The sequence below is a fragment of the Leptonychotes weddellii genome, chromosome 4 (genome assembly GCF_054177405.1).
Source record: "Leptonychotes weddellii isolate Sample4059 chromosome 4, ASM5417740v2, whole genome shotgun sequence".
Taxonomy (NCBI): Eukaryota; Metazoa; Chordata; class Mammalia; order Carnivora; family Phocidae; genus Leptonychotes; species Leptonychotes weddellii.
This window is the reverse complement of record NC_138372.1, coordinates 109,272,320-109,280,642: the sequence shown is the minus strand read 5'-3', so window position 1 is coordinate 109,280,642 and position 8,323 is coordinate 109,272,320. Positions and strand designations below refer to the sequence as shown.

The following is an 8,323-nucleotide window of genomic DNA, read 5'->3' as shown; positions in this document are numbered from 1 at the left end:
AAAAAAAAAAAAAAGAACAAAAGCGAAAGACATGGCTTATTTCAGAGAGTTCAAATCATTAATGCAAAATCTAATAACAGAAAATATATAAAATAGGGGTAGAAGATAATCAAATAAATACAAGGAGAAAATATTAGGGAAATATAGACATGCTGACTTCCTCACTCATACAGTGGGAGTCAAGAGGAAATGCCTAAAGTTGGTGTCTCAAGTATTCTTTAAATGTACACAGGTAATCAATGAGAATTATAACTCATACTGACAAAACAAAATCATAAAAATTAGAGTTATAAAGGTAGGACAATCTGAGTTAATTCTTTGTTTTTCAGAGTAGGAAGACAATGAGTACTATATAAATTACTAAATCAGTTTCTAGAGATAAATGTAGGGTTAGAGAGGTAAGCACTGAAAAAGCTAAAAACAAAAATAATTAAAAGTGGCTAATTCAGGGGTGCCTGGGTGGCTCAGTCAGTTAAGCATCTGCCTTCGGCTCAGATCATGATCCCACAGTCCTGGGATCCAGCCCTGTGTGGGCTCCCTGCTCAGTGGGGAGTTTGCTTTTTCCTCTGCCCCCTCCCACTTGTGCACGCGCGTGAGCGCACTCTCTCTCTCTAATAAATAAATAAAAATCTTTAAAAAAAAAGAAACCCCAAAAAATAAAAAAAATAAAATAAAAGTGGTCAATTCAGAGAGTAGAACTGGAGAGATGGAGAATATAGGAAACTTTTACTTTTCATTGATACCCTTCTGAATAGCTTGAGGTAATGTTTTCCAATGCGTAGGAATTACTTGTAAAACTGTATTACTTGTATTTTTTCCTAAAAACGGGAAAAAAATGACCAAAACATAAAAATAAAAAATACATGACCACTGTAGACCTTTCAAAAGATAATATAACATTGTTTTAAGTCAGGTTTACTGTGGTATAATTTGTATAAAATAAAATTCACCTTTCTGTATAAAATTTGTTGATTTTGACAAATACATAGTCATGTAGTTACCACCACAATCAAGATATAGAATATTTTGATCAATCTCAACAGGGACCCTTCCCCAGCCCCAGCTCTTAGGAATCAATCATCTTATTTCTGTCCCTAAAGTTTTGCCTTTTTCGGAATGTCATGTGAAATGAAATCTTCAGTATGCAGCCTTTTGGAATTTGGTTTTTTCCATTTAGCATAATACTTTCGAGATTTATCCATGATATTGTATACATTATAGGTTGTTCTTTTTATTGCTGAACATCTCATTACATAGATGTGTAACAATTTATCTATCCTAGCTGATGGGCAGGTGGGTTGATTTTTGACAATTATTAAGAAAGCTGCTATAAATACTGCTATAGGTCTTTTGGTGGATATATATGGATATACGTTTTCATCTCACTCAGGTGGATGTATATATGAGATTGGAGAGACATAGGCTAAATTTGTGATTAACCTTATAATAAACTGCCAAACTGTTTTCTAAACCGATGTTACCATTTTGCATTCCCCCCAATAACGTATGAGAGTTCCAGTGGTTTTACATCCTCGTCAATACTTGGTATTGTCAATTTTTTTTAAATTCAGCCATGCTACTAAGTATAGAGAGGTATCTTATTATGATTTTAACTTTCATTTCCCATTACTAATGATGTTAAGCATCTTTTCATGTGCTTATGTGGCAGCTTTTCTTTGGTACAGTGTCAGTTCTCCTCCCCCTCTCCCCTGCCCTCTCCCTCCCCTTCTGTTCCTCCCCCCCCCCCACATGCCCATGCCCACTCTCCCTCTCTCTCTCAAATAAATTTCGAAAAAAGAAAAGTTTTATAACTTTCAACATACAGCTCTTTCACATATTTTATGAGATAGATTTTTCCTTAAGCACTTTATGATTTTGGATGCTATGACTGGAATATAAAAATACAATTGATTTTCTATTTATATTGAAATTTTATCCTGTAAACTTATTAATACTCTTACTAGTTCTGGTCCTTTTTTCCTATAAGTTCTTTAGAATTTTCTGCATAGATACTCATGTCATCTGCAAATAAATAGAATTTTGCTTTTTCTTTTTCAGTCTAGATTTCTATATCTCGTTTTTGAATAATTGCATCGGTTAAGAGGCAAGCACAATCTTGAAAACAAGGGATGAGAGCTGGTAGTCTCACCTTGCTCCCACTTTTAGTGGGAAAGCGTTAAGTCTTATACCATTATCTATATTCAATAGAGGTTTATCCTAGATATCTTTTCAGGAAGTTGACAAAGTTCTTAGTATGATAAGAGTTTTTATTAATCAGTGGGTGTTGGAGTTTGTCCAGTGCTCTTTATGTAGGTTTTGAGAGTATTATGTGATTTTCCTCTATATGGCAATTTATATTAATTACTGAGTGTTATCAAATCTTACATTTTTTAGATAAACCTCACTAGTTCACAACCTATAATATTTATTTTTTTACATATTTATTGATTGATTGATTGATTTATGATGGCCTCATAAATAAATTGGGAAATATTCCCTCCTCCTCAATTTGCTGAAAGGAGCTTGAGTAAGACTGGTGTGTTGTGTGTGTGTGTGTTTTACTGTAAATGTTGACAGAATTAACCAGTAAAATCATAAGGCCTAGTTTCTCTGTGTGTGAATGCTTTAAATTATGAATCTAATTTATTTTATAAATATAGGTCCCTTCATACTTCCTATTTCTTCTTAATTCATTTTTCATAATTTTTGTTTTTCAAATAGCCATCCATTCCATCCACATTGTCAAATTTATGAACATAAAGATGTTAATAATATTTCTTTCTTATCTACGGCATATCTGTAAGATCTCTCATGATACCTCCTCCTTTTTTCTGGCTTTGGTTGTTTGAGCATTGTCTCTTTATTTCTTGATTAGCCTAGCCAGATGTTTATTAATTTTATATATTTTATGAATAACCAGCTCTTGGGTTCTTTGATTTTCTCAACTGTTGTTATCTATTCCATTAATTTTTACTCTTCCTGTTATTATTTCCTTCCTTCTTTTTACTCTACATTTAATTCTGTTTCTTTTCCTAGTTTCTTAAGGTGTAAGTTCAGATAATTGACTTTAAAGTTATCTTCTTTTTTAATATAAACATTTAAAACTACAAGTTCTCCTCTAAAGCACTCTTCTAGCTGCATTCCATAATTTTTAATAGATTTTATTTTTCATAGCATCAGTTCAAAGTGCCTTCTAGCTTTCTTTTTGATGTTATCTTTGACCCATGGGTCATTAGAAGAATAATATTTTCTTTCTAAATATTTGGAGATTTTTCCAGATGTTGTTTGTTCTCTATATGATTTCAAGCCCTTCAAATTTGTTGAGATATTTTTATGGTCCAGTATGTGAGCTATCTTGGTGAATGTTCCATGTGCACTTGAAAAAAAAAATGTGTATTATAGGTTCTTGAATGTAGGGTTTTATAAATATAAATTAGACCAAGTTGGTTGATAATGTTCAAATCTTTATATTCTTACTGTTTTTTTTTTATCTCCTTGTTCTCTCAGTTACTGAGAGAAGAATATTGAAACTCCAACAATAACTATGGATTTGTCTGCTTATTTTTCTAGTTCTGTCAGTTATTGCTTTGTGTACTTTTACGTCTCCTTCATGAACCGACATTTTTATCATTTAAAAAATGTCTTTCTTGGGGTGCCTGGGTGGCTCAGTTGGTAAACATCCAACTTTTGATCTCAGCTTAGGTCTTGATCTCAGGGTCGCAAGTTTAAGGTCTGCATTGGGCTCCATGGTGGGTGGGGAGCCTACATTAGAAAAAAAAAAAAGTCTCTCTTTATCTCTGGTACTATTCCTTTCCTGAGTCTACTTTGTCTGATTTTAATATAGGAACTCCAGCCTTCTTGGAATTAGCTTTTTCATGCTATATTTTCCATCCTTTTCTTTTAACCTGTCTTTAAATACAGTGTTAAACTAGCCCTAGAATAAAGCTTACTCTTGATGTGCCCTAAGAAAACTTAATCATAAGCCTCCAAAAATCAAGCTAACCTCTAGGTAACATCTCTAACCTGTTAAAACAAAATTCAAATATTTTTTTTAAAGAAGACCACAAAATCCAGGAACTCAACCACTCAAGATTACAATGACAATCAAAATCATACCAGATATGCCAAGTAGCAGGAAAATGCCATCTAAAACCAGAATACAAGTCAGTCAGTAAAAACAGCCCCCGCCCCAGATGGTGGTGATAATGGAATTAGCATGTAAGGACATATTCAGTTACTGATGCTGCCTGCCCAGGTTGTGCAGGCCTGATCAGCCACATCATTTCCCTGAGTCTTATCTCAGTATGGACGCTTCCCGAGAATGTTCATAGGAGATACATAAATGTCCTATCTGGCTTCAGCAATGGCTTTCCAGAGCCCACAGCCTCATAGAGATATGTCTTTAATATACCCAGTCAGTCATCACTCAGGTGCCCAACCAGACAGTTATGTTGTTAGCCATGGCTCAAGAGTCAATAAAATAATACACACCTGGCCCTCAGGAGTACTGTCTATAGCAATGGAGGGTGCTTTCCATTTAGGCCATTGTGCTGACCTGACCTTATCACAGTCAGTCTTCCAAGATTGTCTTTGGTTTAGCCAGCTGCTGCCACCCAGTAGACACCATTAGCTTCACATTTGGTTCAGCCCTCAGAAACCCAGCTGCTCCTGGCCAGAGACTCCAATCAGCATTGTCATCAGTACTAGGTACCCCTACTTCAAGGCTATCCTGGGGTTCATGGGCCCCAAGAGTAGGGCTGCTGGAACAGCCTGTTGCCCTGCCTCTATTTCTGCTTGCTGCTCAAATCTCCAGCTAAATTTGGCATATTTTCATGTTGTCTTATCTATTGGGCTCAACAAAACGCCTAAATGAGGCAACATTGTCTCCAACCCAAACCATCAAATAAGGAACTGGGCTCCCATTTTGGTAGTGGGGGCCGGAGGGTAGGTAACTCTTTCTTTACTGTCTCAGGAGTCACACTTTGAGCCTCATAACACATGGCTCCCAAGAATCTGGCTGTTCTCTGTATTTTATCAGAATTAACTCCTGTGCTCTCCTGTGAGTTAGTATGTGCTCTGAAGTCACTGATACCTGTTCTTTATGTGGTCTATGGTGTGCAAACTCTAACAAACCCCGCCTCCTGGCATTCAGAGCCTTGTATGGTCCTGCTTGGGAGTAACTTGCTTCTAAATCAATAGAATACCTCAGGACTGAGGGGATGTCACTTTGTAATTACATTACATAATCTTATGTGACATCCATCCTTCTAGCAGTCTCTCTCCCTTGCTGGCTTCAAGAAGCAAGCTGCTCCTTGGAGAGGCCCCCATGGCAAGAGCTAAGGTAGCCTCCAGCAAACAACCAGCAAGGAACTGAGGCCCTCAGTCCAGCAACCCTTGAGGAACTAAATTCAGCCAACGATTATGTGAACTTTGAAACAGATACTTTCCCAGTAGATGCTCTAGAGGAGAGCCTAGTTTTGGTCAACACCTTGATTGTGACAGATCCTGAGGCAGAGGACCCCAGTTAAGCATGCCAGATTACTGATAGAAAGAAACTAAATACTACATGTTTGTTATTTTATTTTTTTAAAGATTTCATTTATTTATTTGAGAGAGAGAGCACAAGTGGGGGGCAGAGGCAGAGGGAGAGGGAGAAGCAGACTACCCACTGAGCAGGGAGCCTGATATGGGTCTTGATCCCAGGACCCTGGGATCATGACCGGAGCCAAAGGCAGATGCTTAATCAATCGAGTCACCCAGGTGCCCCAAACGTCTGTTAGTTTAAACTACTAAATTTGTAGCAATTTGTTACCCAGAAATAGGTAATTAATAGAGGGCTTGTCTGCATGACGTCCTCAATGCAGTGAAACTAAACCTTTTGAATGGAGAGAGATTTACTTCATGTCCCAGCCCACCCACTGGTGACAAAGAACATGAGAATTCACATACTCCTGTTGCAATACCATAAATGTGTATTGAGGCCGCAGCCAGGTAAAGGCCACTGATCTTGACCTCCTTATGCAAAAAGGATTTTTTTTTTTAAAGATTTTATTTATTTATTTGAGAGAGAGAATGAGAGAGAGAGAGAGAGCATGAGAGGGGGAGGGTCAGAGGGAGAAGCAGACTCCCTGCCAAGCAGAGAGCCCGACGCGGGACTCGATCCCGGGACCCCAGGATCATGACCTGAGCCGAAGGCAGTCGCTTAACCAACTGAGCCACCCAGGCGCCCGCAAAAAGGATTTTTAAAAGGCTAAAATTAGCAATGCTCAAGGTGAAATTCCATGTGCCACCAGTTTTTTTATATACAATATCTGGAACAGCCAGGGCTATAGTAACTGAATTCAGTGGCAATAATCCACCCTAAGTATCCAGTTTCTATTGGTCTTTTCAATGGCCACACTGTACTGTTGTAAAGAATTGTATCCTCAGTACCCCTGCTGCCTTTAAGTCCTTAATCATGGCTTTGAATTCCTTTACTTCTCTATTATAATTCTATATTGCTTTCACTGTATAACATGGATGGAACTAGAAGCTAGTCAGTGCCTTCTTCCCACTACCATCTCCGGACAAACAACGCCTCTCAATTGGGAAAACCCTCTTGTAATTTATAAGCATTTACAGTACGAGCACGTAAAACATCAATACAAAGTATGCATTCAGCAATGAAAACGACAACAAGAGTGTTTAACGGTGGTTTCAACAGCCCAGTACAGATGACTACAGTTCTCTTCCACATTTCACTGCTTTTTCAAATCTGGTCAGTTGACTCTGTGGCTCTCATTGCTCCAAAGAACCTGATAAAAGGTTAGCTTCCAGCATGGCATACACTGGCCGGGGCCAAAAAGTGCAGAAAGTGATGGTACAGCTCCTCAACCTCATCTTCAGATACTTGCAAAATAAATCTCAGGTTCAGGTGTGGCTTTATGAGCAAGTGAACATGCGGATAGAGGGCTATATCATTGGTTTTGATGAGTACATGAACCTTGTATTAGATGACGCAGAAGAGATTCATTCTAAAACAAAGTCAAGAAAACAACTGGGTCGGATCATGCTAAAGGGAGATAATATTACCCTGCTCCAAACTGTCTCCAACTAGAAATGATCAATGAAGTGAGAAGTTCTTGAGAAGGCCATGCAGTCTGGGTTTTTTTTTTAGATGTCCTTCGTTGGAAGTGTAGTTCTAAGACATTTGTTCATATATGAACAAATACCTTTGTGTTTTGTTTTGACTACCTTTATGTTATTACCAGATGACAATAAATGCTGTGGGATTGTTTTCATTAAAAAAAAAAAAAAAGAACTGGGGCGCCTGGGTGGCTCAGTTGGTTAAGCGACTGCCTTCGGCTCAGGTCATGATCCTGGAGTCCCGGGATCGAGTCCCGCATCGGGCTCCCTGCTCGGCGGGGAGTCTGCTTCACCCTCTGACCCTCCTCCCTCTCATGCTCTCTGTCTCTCATTCTCTCTGTCTCAAATAAATAAATAAAATCTTTAAAAAAAAAAAAAAGAACTGGACAAAATAATCCTGGGAACAGTGGCAGCCGGAAATGCCACAGAATCCTGTACCCCCAACCCTTCCAGCCCATGCCATTGTACCTCAATGTAGTGTCAGGTCTTCAGTTCTTTCTAGGGTCAGAGAGTTTCTTCTAGGTCCAGTTCCCTCTTGGTCCCACCCTTCATCTGTCTTTTCCTTACAGGCTGTAAATCTGGACATAAGAGTGTAAGGTAAGAAAGCTCCCTGACTTATTACCTCTGGTAGCTGGAGGTTGATTACCATAGAGGAATCTGGTTCTAAAGAGTCACTTTCTGTTTCACCTGGGTGGACAACTCCCTCTTGGATCCCACCTCCCCCGGTTGATAGCTAAATTTCTCCAGCGCTCACTCCATCCATCTCTTCTTTGGGAAACCCCTGTTAATCTATATCCAAATGGCCTTATTGCTGGGTTCCTTTGAAGGGGTATCGTTTTTATTCCCATTCTGGATTTTGTTTCAGATTGCAGAGACATTGCTTATTTGGGGGGATGGGAATGTATCTATACTGGGCAATCATCACAGTCTCCTGCACAGGGACTCCAGGTACCAACAACAAAATTCATAAAGTTCCCCACATTGAAGGTCAGATTTTAAGAACTCATCATTCTCGGGGTATGGGACTCATTATTGGGCTTGCCATTTTTTCCATTGTACTAACCAGTTTGAAGAAGCTACACCCTCATGCTTTGAATAGCTTATTCCATGGTATTTCCTGGAACTCTGGCATGCTTGAAAAAGTCTCCATGAGTTGGCCATGTTGTAACCATTGAGACAGAAATCCAAAGACTTTCTA

The 8,323-nt window shown here is 38.6% G+C and overlaps 1 pseudogene; it reads left to right on the top strand.

Annotated features, from left to right (window-relative positions):
* Window positions 1-6,817: 6,817 nt before the first annotated feature.
* LOC115941242 (small nuclear ribonucleoprotein E pseudogene) lies at window positions 6,818-7,123 on the top strand (annotated as a pseudogene).
* Window positions 7,124-8,323: the final 1,200 nt, after the last annotated feature.